At 46.0% G+C, this 16231-nt stretch overlaps 1 non-coding gene across 1 annotated transcript; it reads right to left on the reverse strand.

Annotated features, from left to right (window-relative positions):
- Positions 1-11344: 11344 nt before the first annotated feature.
- On the reverse strand, positions 11345-11416 carry trnaq-uug (transfer RNA glutamine (anticodon UUG)). The gene has a single exon. It is a non-coding gene; the product is annotated as a tRNA-Gln (tRNA).
- Positions 11417-16231: the final 4815 nt, after the last annotated feature.

Below are 16231 nucleotides of genomic sequence, written 5' to 3' on the forward strand. Positions count from 1 at the left end.
CTTGAACCGCTGCAGTCCGTATGGTAATAGTGCTCCCACAGTGCTGTTCGGTAGGGAGCTCTAGGTTTTTCACCCAGTGACGATGAAAGATCGATGATATACTTCTACATTAGGAAGGTTTGTGACTTGGAGGGGAACTTAGAAGTGGTGGTGTTCTCATGTGCCTGCTGCCCTTGTCATTCTAGGTGGAAGAGATCGCGGGCTTGGGAGGTGCTGCCGAAGAAGCATTTGCGAGTTGCTGCAGTATATCTTGTAGATGGTACACACTGCAGCCACGGTACACCAGTGGTGGTGGGAGTGAATGTTTAAGGTGGTGGATGGGGTGCCAATCAAGCGGACTGCTTTGTACTGGCTGGTGTCGAGCATCTTGAGTGCTGTTGGGGCTGCACTCATCCAAGCAATTGGAGATTATTCCATCACATTCCTTACTTGCGCCTTGTACATGGTGGAAAGGCTTTGAGCAGTCAGGAGGTGATTAACTCGCCACAGAATACCCAGCCTCTGACCTGCTCTTGTTGCCACAGTATTTATGTGGCTGGTCCAGTTAAGTTTCCGGTTAATGGGGACATCAAGATGTTGATAGTGGAGGATTCGGCGATGGTAATGCCATTAAATGTCAAGGGGAGGAGGGTAGACTCTGGCTTCTTGGAGATAGTCATTGCTTGGCACTTCTGTGGCGCGTATGTTACCTGCCACGTATCAGCCCAAGCCTGAACGTCGTCCAGGTCGAGTTGCATGCGGGCATGGACGGCTTCATTATCTGAGGGGTCCTGAATGGCGCTGAACACTGTGCAGTCATCAGGGAACATCCACAAATCTGACCTTATGTTGGAGGGAAGATCATTGATGAAGCAGCTGAAGATGGCTGGGCCTAGGACACGGCACTGAGGAACTCCTGCAGGAATGTTCCGGGGCTGTGATGATTGACCTTCAACCACCACAACCATCTTCTTTTGTGCTAGGTATAACTTCAGCCAGTGGAGCGTTTTCCCCCTGATTCCCATTCACTTCAGTTTTACTGGGGCTCCTTGATGTCAGACTCGGTCAAATGCTGCCTTGATGTCAAGGGCAGTCAGTCTCACCTCACAATTGGAATTCAGCTCCTTTGTTCATGTTTGGACCCAGGCTGTAATGAGATCTGGACCCGAGTGTTCCTGGCGGAACCCAAACTGGGCATCAGTGAGAATATTATTGGTGAGTAAGTGCTGCTTGATAGCACTGTCGATGACTCCTTCCTTCATGTTTTGATGATTGAGAATAGACTGAAGGGGCGATAAAGTGCCGGGTTGGATTTGCCCTACATTTTGTGGGCAGTTTTCCACATTGTGGGATAGATGCCAGTGTGGTAGCTGTACTGGAACAGCTTGGCCAGATGCGCGGCTAGTTCTGGAGCACAAGTCTTCAGCACTATTGCCGGGATGTTGTCCGGGCCCATATCCTTTGCTGTATCCAGTGCGCTCAGCCGTTTCTTGATATCACATGGCGTGAATGGAATTGGCTGAAGACTGGTTTCTTTGATGGTGCGGATCTCGGGAGTAGGCCGATATGGATCAACCACTCGGCACTTCTGGCTGAAGTTGTTTGCAAACGCTTCAGCCTTGTCTTTTGCACTCACGTGCTGGGCTTCACCATCATTGAGGATGGGGATATTCTTGGAGCCTCCACCTCCCATTAGTTGTTTAATGGTCCACCACCATTCACGACTGGGTGTGGCAGGACTGCAGAGTTTTGATCTGATCTGTTGATTGTGGGGTCGCTTAGCCCAGTCTATTGCATGCTGCGTCTGGTATTAAGTCCTGTTTTGCAGATTCCCCAGGTTGGCACTTCATTCTTAGGTACGCCTGGTGCTGCTCCTGGCATGCTCTTCTACACTCGTTGTTGAATCAGGGTTGGTCCCCTGGCTTGGTGGTAATTGTAGAGTGAGTGATATGCCTAGTCATGTGATTACAGATTGTGGTGGAATACAATTCTGTTGCTTCTGATGGCCCACAGCGACTCCTGGAGGCTCAGTTTTGAACTGCTAGTCTGTTCTGAACCTATACCATTTAGCACAGTGGTAGTGCCACACAACACCAAGGTGGGTGTTCTCAGAGTGAAGACGGGACTTCGTATCCACAGTGTTTTTGCGGTGGTCACTGCTGCCAATGCTGTCATGGTCAGAAGCATCTGCGACAGATAGATTGGAGAGGAAGAGGTCAAGGAGGTTTTTCCCTCACCATCTGTCACAGTCCCAGACTGGCAGTTATGTCCTTCAGGACTCGGCCAGCTCGGTCAGTAGTGGTGCTGCTGAGCCACTCTTGGTGATGGACATTGAAGTCCTCCACCCAGAGTACAATCTGTGCCCTTATACACTCAGTTCTTCTTCCAAGTGGTGTTCATATATTTTGGCCAGTAAAAGCAGCAAACCTGAGGATTCGGAGCAGTTTAGGATTCAGCAAAGGAGGAAAAATTGATTAATTAATAGGGGAATAAAGATTATGAGAGTAAGCTTACAGGGAACATAAAAACTGACTGTAAAAGCTTCTATAGATATGTGCAGAGAAAAAGATTGGTGAAGTCAAGCATCGGTCCCTTGCAGTCAGAATCAGGGGAATGTATAATGGGGAACAAGGAAATGGCTGACCAATTAAATACATACTTTTGTTCTGGCTTCACAAATGAGAACACAATTACCCTCCCAGAGATGTCAGGCAACATAGGGTCTAATGAGAGGGAGGAATTGACTGAAATCAGTATTTGTAGGGAAATGGTGTTAGCAAAATTGATGGGATTGAAGGCCAATAAATCCCCAGGGCCTGATAATGTACATCCTAGTATACTTAAGGAAGTGGCCCTAGAAATAGTAGATGCATTGCTGGTCATCTTCCAAAATTCTATGGACTCTGGAACAGTTCCCATGGATTGGAGGATATCTAATGTAACCCCACTATTTATGAAGGGTGGTAGAGAGAAAACAGGGAATTATAGAATGGTACGCCTGACATTGGTAGTGGGGAAAGTACTAGAGTCAATTATAAAAGATGTAATAGCAGAGCACTTGGAAAACAGTGACAAAGTCAACATCGATTTACCAAAGGTAAATCATGCTTGACTAATCCAGTGGAATATTTGAGGATGTAACTGGTAGAATAGATAAGGGAGAACCAGAGGATGTTGTGTATTTGGACTTTCAGAAGGCATTTAATAAGGTCCCACATAAGAGATTAGCGTGTAAATTTAAAGCACCTGGGATTGGGGGTAAGGTACTGACTTGGATAGATAACTGGTTGGCAGACAGGAAGCAAAGAGTTGGAATAAACGGGTCTTTTTCTGAGTGGCAGGCAGTGACTAGTGGGGTACCGCAGGGATCGGTGCGAGGACCCCAGCTATTCACAATATATATAAATGATCTAGACAAGGGAACTGGATGTAATATCTCCAGGTTTGCAGACGACACAAAGCTGGGTGGGTTTCTCTGCTGTGTGGAGGATGCAGATAAACTCCAGTATGATTTAGACAGGTTAGGTGATTGTGCAGATGCATGACAATTGCAGTATATTGTGGATAAATGCGAGGTTGTCCACTTCGGTGGCAAAAACAGGAAGACAGATTATTATCAGACCGGCAATAGATTGGGAGAAGGGAAATGCAAGGAGACATGGGTGTCCTTGTGCACCAGTCGCTGAAGGTAAGCATGCAGGTGCAGCAGGTGGTTAAGATGGCAAATGGTATGTTGGCCTTCATAGCGAGAGAATTTGAGTACAGGAGCAAGGATGTCTTGCTGTAGTTGTTCAGGGCCTTGGTGAGACCACACCTTGAGTATTCTGTGCCGTTTTGGTCGCCTTATCTGATGAAGGATGTTCTTGCCATGTAGAGAATGCAGCGAAGATTCACCAGACTGATACCTGGGATGGCAGGAATGACGTATGAGGAGAGATTGGATCGATTAGGCATACATTTGCTGGTGTTTAGAAGAATGGGAGGAGATCTCATTGAAACTTATAAAATTCTAACAGGACTAGACAGACTAGATGCAGGTAGGGTGTTCCCGATGGCGGGGGAGTCCAGAACCAGGGGTCACAGTCTAAGGATAAGGACTAAGCCATTTAGGACTGAGATGAGGAGGAATTTCTTCACCCAGAGAACGTTGAACCTGTGGAATTCTCTGCCACACAGGGAAGTTGAGGCCAATTCATTAAGTATATTCAAGAAGGAGTTGGATATATTTCTTCAGGCTAAAGGGATCAAGTGATATGGGGATAAAGCAGGGACAGGGTACTGAATTTGGATGATCAGCCATGATCTCATTAAATGGCGGAGCAGGATCGAGAGGCCGAATGGCCTACACCTGCTCCTATCTTCTATATATCTATGTTCAACATGGAGGAGTACTGATTCATCAGCTGAGGGAGAGCAGTATGTGGTAATCAGCTGGAGGTTTCCTTGACCATGCTAGACACCTCCTGATTTTGAACACATCTATCAAATCTCATCGCTATCTTCTCTACTCTGAGGAGAACAACGAAAACGTCTCAATCTATACACCTAACTGAAGTCCCTCATCCCCTGAAACAAGCTTGTAAATCTTTTCTGCCTTCACATTCTTCCTGAAATGTTGTGCCCAGAATCCTCCAGCTGAGGCCTAACCAATGATATATAAAGGCTCAGTATTACTTCCTTGATTTTGTACTCTATGCCTCTATTAATAAAGCCAAGGATCCCGTGTGCTTTTTAACAGCCTTCTTAACTTGTCCCGCCACATTCAGAGATAGATATTTACACCCCCAGGTCTCTCTGTTCCTGCACCCGATTTAAAATTGTATCATTTAGTTTATATTGCCTCAGTTCAATCATCCCACCAAAATGGATCACTTCACACATCTGCTGTGTCTCTGCCCATTTCATTATTTACGACAGTTCTGAGTTTCCTGTCATCTGCAGACTTTGATATTATGCCCAGTATACCCAAGTCCAGGTAATTAATGTATATGAGATAGAGCATTGGTCCTAATACCGACCCCTGGGGAACAGCACTGTATATTTCCCTCCAGTCTGAAAAATAACCGTTCACCACTATTTACAACTGACACACGTGCACAGCATCGTACTCATTCTATAAACACCCATTTTATATATAAACACCACACACATATACATAACAACAACTTGCATTTATGTAGCACCTTTAAAGTAGTAAAACGTCCAAAGGCGCTTCACAGGAGCTATTATCAGACAGAATTGTACACCGAGCCACATAAGGAGATATTAGCACAGGTGACCAAAAGCTTGGTCAAAGTGGTAGATTTTAAGGAGCGCCTTAAAGGAGGAAAGAGAGGCGGAGATGTTTAGGGAGGGAATTCCAGAGCTTAGGGCCTCGGCTCAGACACACAGTTTATATTTTTACACGGCCTTGTTTGCAGTTATGAATATTGCTTCCAGCCGCAAGTTTAATTGTTTTTCAGAAGCTGCTCGACCAGTTGTGTATTTGGAGCAGTTTCCCAGTTTATTTCCCTGTGATGTGATGATTGTGGGGGCTCGGTGTGTGTAATTGGATTTGCTGCAGTCAGCCAGCAGCAGGTGGTGAAAGCGGGCGTGAGACGGTGAGTGACAGGTGAGCGCTGCTTCTGATGCTGTCTGACACCCGGGGGACTCGAGTGGGCGGGGATTATAAAGCCCGTTCATTACTCCAAGGCAGGAGAAATGAAACAGTGTTTGATGAACGTGTATATAAAGAAACATCGCTGGTTGCAGTGTGGAGCTCGTGGCGCAACGGTACCGTGTCTAACTCCAGATCAGAAGGCTGCGTGTTCAAATCACGTCGTGGTCATCGTTTTTTTGGATAATCCCGTAATTAATATTTTCTTTGCTGTTTCACGATAACCAGACCTTTGCTCTAAAGTCTGTCTCACTGTTTCCCCAGTGTCAGGGAGTGAAGCGCCTGATGCCCTCATGTATTTAATTTTACTATTCACAAATACAGTTATTCGTTCAAAGTCAACCTGCAGGTGGCCACACATAGAATAAACAGAGCCAGAGAGACAGACAGAATCGGGAAACACCGGGAAATCGGCAAGAGATATTGACAAGCAGATGTTTCCGAGACCAGAACCTGTCATCATTGATGAAGAACTGGATCCGGTCCCAAAAACTATCAGCACAGAGCTGGATATACTGGGTTTATAAAGATTGCTGATATTGCCAGCCCACCTGTCCTCTCTTGGCATTTGGTTCTACCCATAGCCCTGAATAAAGAAGGTAATGACCTGGGGAGTGGATTACCTGAAGAAACTGAAGATGAGAACTCTACTTCTCAGATTGCTGGAAAGGTGCCATAGTTTTGTGTCTAAAAGCGCTTTGCGATCAGAACATTGCCTGAAGCCCTGTGGTTAATGAAAGGGCTTTTGATGCTTGATTTTCTTACACACCTTGGAATTCAGGAGAACCTGGTTCATGGTTTGCAGGACAAGTTAAACCCCTGGAGCGGAGCCACCAGGCACCTGGCTGCAAGCAGCGACAAAGATGTTCAAAGTGATCAGACCCGGCGAGCTCAGTTGCCAGAGTGTGAGACTCTTAATTTCAATGTTCGTTAGTTCGAACCCCACGTTGGGCGAAAGCATTTTGATAAACTTTATGTTGCTTTCACGGGAAAGCATCATTAATTAACCAATAATCTTCTTTTGCACAATGAAAGAAATGCTAACAGTGGTAGAGTCGATAGTTCAATAATTTGTACCGTTGCCCTTATCTCATTATACACACTGAACTTTAGGAGTCTGGTTTAAAAATGGTCACTGCTGATGACACCAGGAATCTGGGGAGCTTTGGTCAAATTTAACAGGACCGGTTATTTCTACCGTGCACAGAAAATAGAATCAGTAGTGAACATAAAATCCCATTGTGCTGACTTTCAGATTCAACGCAATCAGCTGAGAAATAAAGTGAAATTAATTTACAGTGAAAAGATTTGGAAGTAAGTGTTACTCGTATTTGTGCCTTTAATTCAAGTTTGTGGCGTCTGACTCCCTTTCACGTCTCTGACTAAGAAAGGAGGGGCTTGACGTTGACCAGACTGCACGGGCCCTGATATATGTGAGCTCATCCTTTATATTGAGTTGTTTCCCACTTTTGTTTATTGGTGTCAGCTTCAACTCAGCGGTTACTTCGCTACTACCTGTTTAAATTTAAGCACTGTCTTACCGCGGGCGCTGCCCAGCGTTTGTATTGTCAGTTTCAATCCCCTTTTACATCGAAACACATTGTAACCGTGATTTTAATTTAGCAGTGTGAAATTTTTCTAGGACAACTTTAAACGATTCATAACCGATTCCTTTCAACACTTTGACCCGGGTTCGATTCCCGGTTAGGGAATTAATTTTGATATCACCGTTTTTAATTAATTAATGCGAAGTAATTTTATTAAATTAATAACATGCATCGAATGTGATAAAATAAAAATTGATTTAATAACCATTATTGAACCAATAACTTCCTTTTGCAGAATGAAATACATTAAAATATGCTTACTGAGGGACAGTCGAAATACAGTGAATTATTTTGCTCTTGCATGTGCTGAACTTTTAACCCATATCTCATTTTACACATCGTATTTTAGGAGAATGCTTTCAAATGTTCATTGCTTGTGAGAGCAGGGATCTGGGGCAACTTCTGTTAAATTAAACAGGACCGGCTATTTCACAGAAAAAAAAATTCTCTGCCAATGTTTTCAGATCATAGACTGACCGATCTTTCTTAGTGGATGACTTGACATTTGCCCACATTGACCTCCATTAATCACATTTCAGGGGAGATTTAAGAGAGTTGTTCAAAATTATGGGGGAAACAGTTTCCACTGGCATGAGTGTCAGCAGGGCTATGGGGGAAGAGCAGCGGAGTGGGACTATTTGGATAGCTCTTTCAAAGGTACAACATCAATTGTTCATTTTAATCTGCGACTGAGAGATTTTTGTTAACCAAAGGTATTTAGGGATAATTCAAGTCAGTGAGACCCTTCATAATTGTTTCAATCATCTTTAATCAACCCACAACATTGTGTTGCTCACTGCAGGAATTAATAACAAGTTTATTGGGTGACAGACAAACTGCGATAACTTATTATAGAATCATAGAATCAGACAGCACAGAAGGAGGTCATTCGGCCCATAGTGCCTGTGCCTCTTTGAAAGAGCAATCCAATTATTCCCACTGCCCTGCTCTTTTCCCAAAGCCCTGCAAGTGTTTCTTTTTCAATTTCCTTCCCCTTTGAAAGTTAATATTGAATCTGCTTCCACCACCATGTCAGGCAGAAAAATAATGACGTTAATATTATCCGAGGCCCATTTCACACAGTAATTTCCATGCTTTGCATGTCATGAATTTGTTCTCTTCTCATTTTACACACTTTATTTTAGCAGTTTGCTCTGCAAACCATGAACCAGGTTCTCCTGAATTCCAAGGTGTGTAAGGAAATCTAGCTCACCTGTCAGTCACTGTCTCTGGCCCGCTTTCATCACCTGCTGCCGGCGGACTGCAGCAAATCCAGTTACACACACCGAGCCCCCACAATCATCACATCACAGGGAAATAAACTGGGAAACTGCTCAAAATACACAACTGGTCGAGCAGCTTCTGAACAACAATTAAACTTGCGGCGTATGGACAATATTCAGAACTGTGAACCAGGCCATGTAAAAATAAAAACAGTGTCATAGAATCATAGATTCAACATTAACTTTCAAATGGGAAATGTAGTTGAAAAAGAAACACTTGCAGGGCTATGGGGAAAGAGCAGGGCAGTGGGACAAATTGAATAGTTCTTTCAAAGAGCCGGTACAGGCACGATGGGGCTTAATGGGTTCCTTCTGTGCTGTCTGATTCTACAAAAATGTTACTAAAGTTTGACTCTCACCTGGAAAACATGTTAGCATTCCCTTCAGTGTGCAACAAAAAGCAGTGGGTCGATTAAGAGAATTATTAAGTGTCTCACAGACTTGAATTATTTTATTAAACAGTTTTGTAAGAACCAATGGGTCGCGGCGATGAGAGCGCCGAATCCTAACCACTAGATCACCAGGGAACACTTGTACAAACTGCAATATCTCGCAGATCCTTGCTCGCTTACTACCAGCAGATCAAAACCGTATTTTAGTTTTGGTCACCTTACCTGTTGAAGGATATACTTGCCTTAGATGGGGTGTGAGAAGGTTCAGCAGACTGATTCCTGCAATGAGAGGGCTGTCCTATGAGGAGCGATTGAGTAGATTGGGCCTATACTCTCTCGAGTTGAGAAGAACGAGAGGTGATCTCATTGAATCATACAATCATACAGCTACTTATGCAACTGCCTTTTGAAAACCACGATTAAATCTGCCTCCAGCACCCTTTCAGACAGTGCATTCCGGATCCTACGATCGATAATCATAAACCAAGTCTGACAGTGGCACAGTAATTAGTGAGGATAGGCGCAGAAAATTGCAAAGGGACATTGATTGAGTGGGAAAACTGGAGGCATCTGATTCAGAAGATTCGGGGGCGACCTGGAAACTCGAGAGTTTAATGATTTTGAAAGGAACATTTTTGACTTGTGCAGTTTCGGTTAGAGAAATGTTAGTGAAAGGAAATTATTCCAGAATCTGGAATTCAGCATTTCACCTTCTCGCTGAACAGTTCTTTCTGGATGGTTAGCTAAGCAGAGGTTTCCGTAGTGTAGCGGTTTATCATGTTCACCTCACAGGCGAAAAGTCTCCGGCTCGATCCTGGGGGGAAACATTATGTTCTAGAATTGGTGCGTGGTTGAAACTGAAAATAAACCTTTCCTATTTCAATTTAATAAAAATGAACAATTGAAGAAATCATATTGTAATTATAAAGGAATAAAATAAAATAAAATATTTCATAGAGGCTGTACATTATCTGATCCTGGACCATTCTTCACAGACTCAAACTCAGCACAGATACCGACAGTGTCCCTCCCTCACTCCCGTTTCCTGCCCTGATGGTGCAGAAAGCCCCTCTCAAAGCTGCACAATCGACCGGTTTCAGTGGATCCGCGGGACAACTTTAAAGGATCCTGCAGCGTCGCCTCAGCTAATAACCATAGATCGTCACCATATTTCAGACACCGCATCAACCCCGTCCATTTCAGTCGAAGTCGTCTTAATTTCCACCAAGTAACCTCCCTAGCACTGAAAATTAACTTTTATAAGTGTGGAATCTCATTCCTTCAGATATAAATTGTTGTTGAAGATTTTTGATATTATAAAAATGTTTTTACTTTTGTCTCTTTCTTTTCTCCCTCTTAATCCAACATTTATTTTCCTCTCTTTATTTCTCTTTCTGTGCCTGATTGGACATTGAATTCCCTATTCTAATTGACTCTTCCTGGTTCAGATTCTGCGCTGCTCATTAACGATTCTTCAATCAATTAATTATGGGGTATGGCGGCATAGTGATTATGTTACTCGACCTGAAATCCAGAGGAAAAGTGGAATGGTGGGGAGAAAATTGACCAGTGCTTGCTGGTGGAGAGGTTTGCCTTGAGGGGGCAGCGATGAATCGCCATTGCAGTGCTGGTCCCGCCACAAACTGTTCCTCAGCCGCAGACTTCATGATGATCTGGAGACCTGAGCTCACAATCCCACCACGGCAGATCGTGGAAGGATTAAAATCGGGGATGTGTAAGAGCCCAGAATTGGAGGAGTGCAGAGATCACAGAGGGTGTAGGGCTGGAGAAGGTGACAGAGATAGAGAGGGGCGAGTCCATGGAGGGATTTCAAAACAAGGAAGAGAATTTGAAAATTGAGTTGTAGCCTGGTTGGGAGCCAATGTAGGTGAGTGAGAGCCGGGGTGATGGGTAAACGGGACCTGGTGCGAGTTAGGATAAGGGCAGCAGAGGATTGGATGAGATGAAGTTTATGGAGGGAGGGTGATGGGAGGCCTTCCAGGTGTACATTAGAATCGTCAGGTCTGGAGGTGACAAAGGCAAGGATGAGGGTTTCAGCAGCAGATCAGCGGCGGAGTCGGGCGACGTTACAGAGGTGGAAGTAGACCGTCTTGGGCGGAAGCTCAGCTCAGTATCAAATGCGGCACCAAGCTGTCTGGTTCAGTCTCAGTGGCCAGGGATTGGGATGAAGTCGGTGGCTCCAGAACGGAGTTTGTGTCGGGGACCAGCACTGCAATGGCGATACATCACTGCCCTCTCAAGGCTACTTGCAAACCTCGCCCAGCAGCAATATTGGAAGAACTGGAGAATTTTAACTCCACCATTTCATTCCGGCCTTTTCTCATCCAAACCTTCAGCTTCGACATTTTCCCGCTGCTGAGCAGCCAATTACAATTACTTTTACAACAGCTGGGATAAGAGGGAACCAGGTTCCACCGAGATTTGAACTCGGATTGCTGGATTCAAAGTCCAGAGTGCTCACCATTACACCATGGAACCCTTACACACTATTCCGAGCCTAATTCGCTTTTTTCCAACTCACCTGCCATTCACAGCTGCTGAGTATTTTCAGCAAATTCTGTTTTTATTTCAAACTTCCAGCATCCGCAGCATTTTGTCTTGTGTTAGAAAAGAAAACGGAATCCTGGGCTTTACAGACAGAGGCATAGAGGGCAAAAGGAAGGAAGTTATACCAAACCTTTGGAGTATTGTGTGTAATTCGGGCACTGCGCTTTAGGACGGATGCGGGACTTCAGTTCCGTGGAGTAGTGGAGAAGAAAAGGCTGTTCTCCTCAGAGCAGAGAAGATAAGGGCAGATTTTGTAAACGTGTTCAACATCATGAAGAGTTTTAATAAAGTAAACAAGGAGAACATTTTCCGGCGGCAGAAGTGTTGCTAACCAGAAAACACATATTAAAGTGATTGGATAAAGTATCAGTAATAAGGTTCTCTCGGGCTTTTGTTGGCCGATTTACTGGTAAACCTGGGAATTGAGGGGAAACTGGTTCATGGTTTGTAACACAAGCAGTGCGCGGGGTCAGACCGGCCCGGCTAGCTCAGTCGGTAGAGCCTGAGACTCTTAATCTCAGGGGCGGTTTGTGTTTCAAATTATTGGGCTGGCTTCACCGGCGATCCCCAGCTCTAAATCCCCCGGCACCTCTCGGTCAATGACTCTTTCAAAAAATGTGATTCAACAACATTATCAGGAAATCTGAAGTGTTTATAAACACCGGAAGTGGACACACTATGAGCCCCCTTTTTAACTCTTTCGCGCCAGGCAAACTGTTTGTACAAAATGACACTTTTTAGATGAGAACACAAAAGACGTGTTCGCGAAAGCACGACACCAAGAGCGGGTAGGCATCCACTTGAAATCGATTTCCTCCTGTGTTTTTCTCTGGATGTTGTCTCTCTCGGTGCCGGGCGAACAATTCATTGATGCATTTGTCCTGAACTGAAGCCTTTTGCCCATCTCGCGGGGTCAGAGCCGCTCTGTCTGTCTTGTACCTGCTTGTGACCTTTATCGGGAACAGGCCGCCTGTTCAACGTTCATCAGAAAACCCAGAAAGACAAATAAACAGAAAGATGTGTCTCTCAGCCCCGGTGGCAAAGGTGCAATGAATGTTAATCCAAATAAATCCCCCGTGAGATTCTGTGTGCATCGGCTTCCTTATAAAGTTTGTATTTGAAATGTGCGGGAAATGCGTAAAATTATGAAAATATTCCCATGTCCCGTATGGGGATCGAGCCCACGACCTTGGCGTTATTAGCACACTTTCTCACCAACTGAGCTAACCGGTCGCAATTTACCCGTTGGGCAGGCCCGAACCCAGGCTGGGAGATTGTCTTTCAGGCTCACACTGGGTGACCGAGTTACTGCACAAACATTGAACAGACCACATCGCATAGACATTGTTCCTATATACAACTGGGCAGAGTTTAAATCGAAAGTAACAGTAAAAGAGCTCTTTAATCTAACAAACCTCATTCTAAAAATTATTATCGCACCATCGCTGAACAGTTCCTCCCTCAGTCCCGGTAGAAAAACAGTTGGGGGGACCCTGGCTGGATTCGAACCGGCAGGAATCGGTTGGAGCGGGATCTAGCGGGTCCGATACGGTTTTACTCCCATTCCTTTGGGAGACGCCTGTTCAGGAGTGGAAAACTTGCTCTGATTCGCTCCTCTTAAAGTGAAGGAGGAAAATATAATTAAAACCTGCCGAAACCCGGGATTGAAACAGGGACCTTTAAAACGCTTTCCCAACTGAGCTATTTCGGCTTCACAGCAAATTAAATATTCTGTCATTCTTTCGGAGGATTTTCTAACCCCGGGAGGAATTGCCCCTCTCACTCATTCCTCACTTCGGCCAATGTGACCCGACCAGATCTAGGAGCTCAGGTTGTGTTAATGTAAAGCTGGGGTGTTGATAAAAATACAAAGCTGACACACCAGGGGGGACCTCACCGTGTTGTACACAGCGTGAAATGCACTGAAATGTTCAAATAAAGTTACAGAACACAACACATGTGTAAAATTCCCTGTTCTTTTCTCCACACTGATGGGTTGTGAAGGGAGAGACGGCCGAAGTCTCACTGAGCCGCACTGATCACGAGACAAGGTGAAGTTATGTCAAATTCAATCTTCAGCAGCGACATGCTGGAGAGAGATCAGAGTCCCGAATCAAGGAGTAATGTTCGGATACTAATGTTGAATCTCATTTATATCAAACTCTCCTTGAATTCTCTGCTGGGGGATTCAGAGCTGGGGATCGCCTGTGAAATCAGCTGAAAACATTGAAATAACAACCTCAGTCCCTCCAACAATGAAGGTTACATTTCTTTAATTTGCACAAGTAAACAGAGTCTGGACAGTTGCTATCTTGCTCTCTGTGACCTGAGGTTTTATCTCGTAAACTCCGGCTTTAGTATATGTTGTAATCGATTTTTCCGCCAGTCTCTGTGGCGCAATCGATTAGCATGTTCTGTTATTAGCCGAAAAGTTGGTGGTTCGCACCCACCCAGTGAAGGTGCGTTAACCTTTTCCAGGTTTTCAAAATGTGTATTTTGGCTGCAAGATCATGGGATATACTGCAGCACTGGGTACAATGTCGGTGAGTATGAGATCATCCATTGGGATCCGAGAAAGCCATTCCGTAACATTTTATTAATGGTGACTGACTAATAGGAACATGAGGGGGCCATTCAGCCCCTCAGCCTTGTTCCTTCATGATGTGCCTCAATGAATCCGAGACTCAACGTTAACGGAGCAAAGCAAGGCTTTTATTAACTCAGAAAGTAATACACAGTGGAGAAGTGTCTCTCATCCAGAGATCTGCTGTACTGCCTGTAAGACACACTGGGGCCTGCTTAAGTAGGGGCCAGGTATGGGCGGAGCCCTACACACAATACAATACAGGTAAGGAAATGAAACTGAAACTAAACTCCCCTGCTTGTCACAGTCACAGGCACACTCAAACACAGAGAATACAGAGTGCCTGATGAATGGCATATTTCATCACATTCACCCCTTCTACAGATTTAGTCTGTTCGGGGGTTTGATAGTCCTCTGTGACCGACATTGCTGTTGTGGTGCCGCGGGTGTCGGCTGGGTGTCATCGGTGGCCACCTGGGTCTCTGCCGGTGGCGCCGCCAGGGTTGTTGAAGGGGTAGTTGGTGGGGTCACCGTTGGTCGATGTTCTTCCGGGGGTGATGAAACGATAGTGGGTGGGTAAGAGTTGCTGTGATCGTTGTTGCTGTTGTTGTCGTGGTTGTTGTCATTACCGGCTGGGGCGACGTCTTTTATGGACACGGTGTCCTCCCTTCCGTCGGCGTGCCGGACATACGCGTATTGGGGGTTGGCGTGGAGTAGGTACACTGACTCCACGAGAGGGTCCATCTGGTGGCCCCTCACATGCCTTCGTACAAACACCAGACCTGGGGTGGAGAGCCATGACGGCATGGATACGCCTGAGGTGGATTTCCGTGGAAAGACAAACATTCGTTCATGAGGCATGGCATTAGTGGCAGTACACAATAGCGACTGTATCGAATGGAGCACATCTGGGAGGACTTCCTGCCAGCGGGAGATAGGGAGGCCCTTGGTCCTTAGAGCTAGAGTGACTGCTTTCTATACTGTCCCGTTCTCTCGCTCCTCCTGGCCGTTACCCTGGGGGTTGCAGCTGGTGGTACGGCTCGTGGCGATCCCCCTGGACAGCATGTACTGGCGTAGCTCTTCACTCATGAAGGACGCCCCCCTATCCGTATGGATGTAGCTCGGCATACCGAACAGGCAGAACAGGCTGTTGAGGCACTTAATGACCGTGGCGCTGGTCATGTCTGGGCAGGGGAAGGCGAATGGGAAACGGGAGTATTCGTCCACAATGTTCAGGAAGTAAACACTGCGGTCGACTGACGGGAGGGGGCCATTGAAATCTAAGCTGAGCTGCTCAAAGGGCCATGTAGCTTTGATTAAGTGGGCTCTGTCTGGGTGTTAGAACCGAGGCTTGCATTCAGCGCAAGTGCGACAGTTCCTGGTCAGAGACCGAACTTCCTCAATCGAGTAGGGTAAGTTGCGAGACTTTATGAAGTGGAACAGCCGTGTGACCCCTGGGTGGCAGAGGTTGTTGTGGATGGTCTGTAGCCGATCCCCGGTGGCGCTGGTACACATCCCTCGTGAGAGGGCGTCGGGGGATTCGTTAAGGGCCCCTGGCCGGTAAATGATGTCATACTCGAAGGTGGAGAGCTCGATCCGCCACCTGAGAATCTTATCATTTTTAATCTTCCCCTTCTGTTTATTATTAAACATAAATGCTACCGACCGCTGGTCGGTAAGTAGGGTGAAGCGTTTGCCGGCTAGGTAGTGGCGCCAGTGGCGCACTGCCTCCACGATGGCTTGGGCCTCCTTTTCCACGGAGGAGTGTCTGATCTCGGGCCCTTGGAGGGTCCTCGAGAAGAAAGCTATGGACCGCCCCACCTGGTTGAGGGTGGCCGCCAAGGCAAAGTCAGACGCATCACTTTCCACTTGAAAGGGAGTGTTCTCGTCCACTGCCTGTAGCGTGGCCCACTCAATATCCCGCTTAATGCTTTTGAAGGTGGCATGGGCCTCAGCAGAGAGCGGAAAAGAGGATGCTTTCAAGAGGGGGCGGGCTTTGTTGGAGTAGTTGGGGACCCATTGGGCATAATAAGAAAATAACCCCAGGCACCTTTTCAGGGCTTTGGGAGTGTTGGGCAGGGGCAGCTCCCGTAGGGGGCGCAGTCGGTCGGGGTCCGGTCCGATTTCCCCATTCTCCACCACGCTGCCTAGTATGCAGAGGC

This window comes from Somniosus microcephalus, unplaced genomic scaffold, assembly GCF_052327205.1.
Source record: "Somniosus microcephalus isolate GS21.2 unplaced genomic scaffold, FLI_Smic_1.0 unresolved_chr4, whole genome shotgun sequence".
Lineage (NCBI taxonomy): Eukaryota > Metazoa > Chordata > Chondrichthyes > Squaliformes > Somniosidae > Somniosus > Somniosus microcephalus.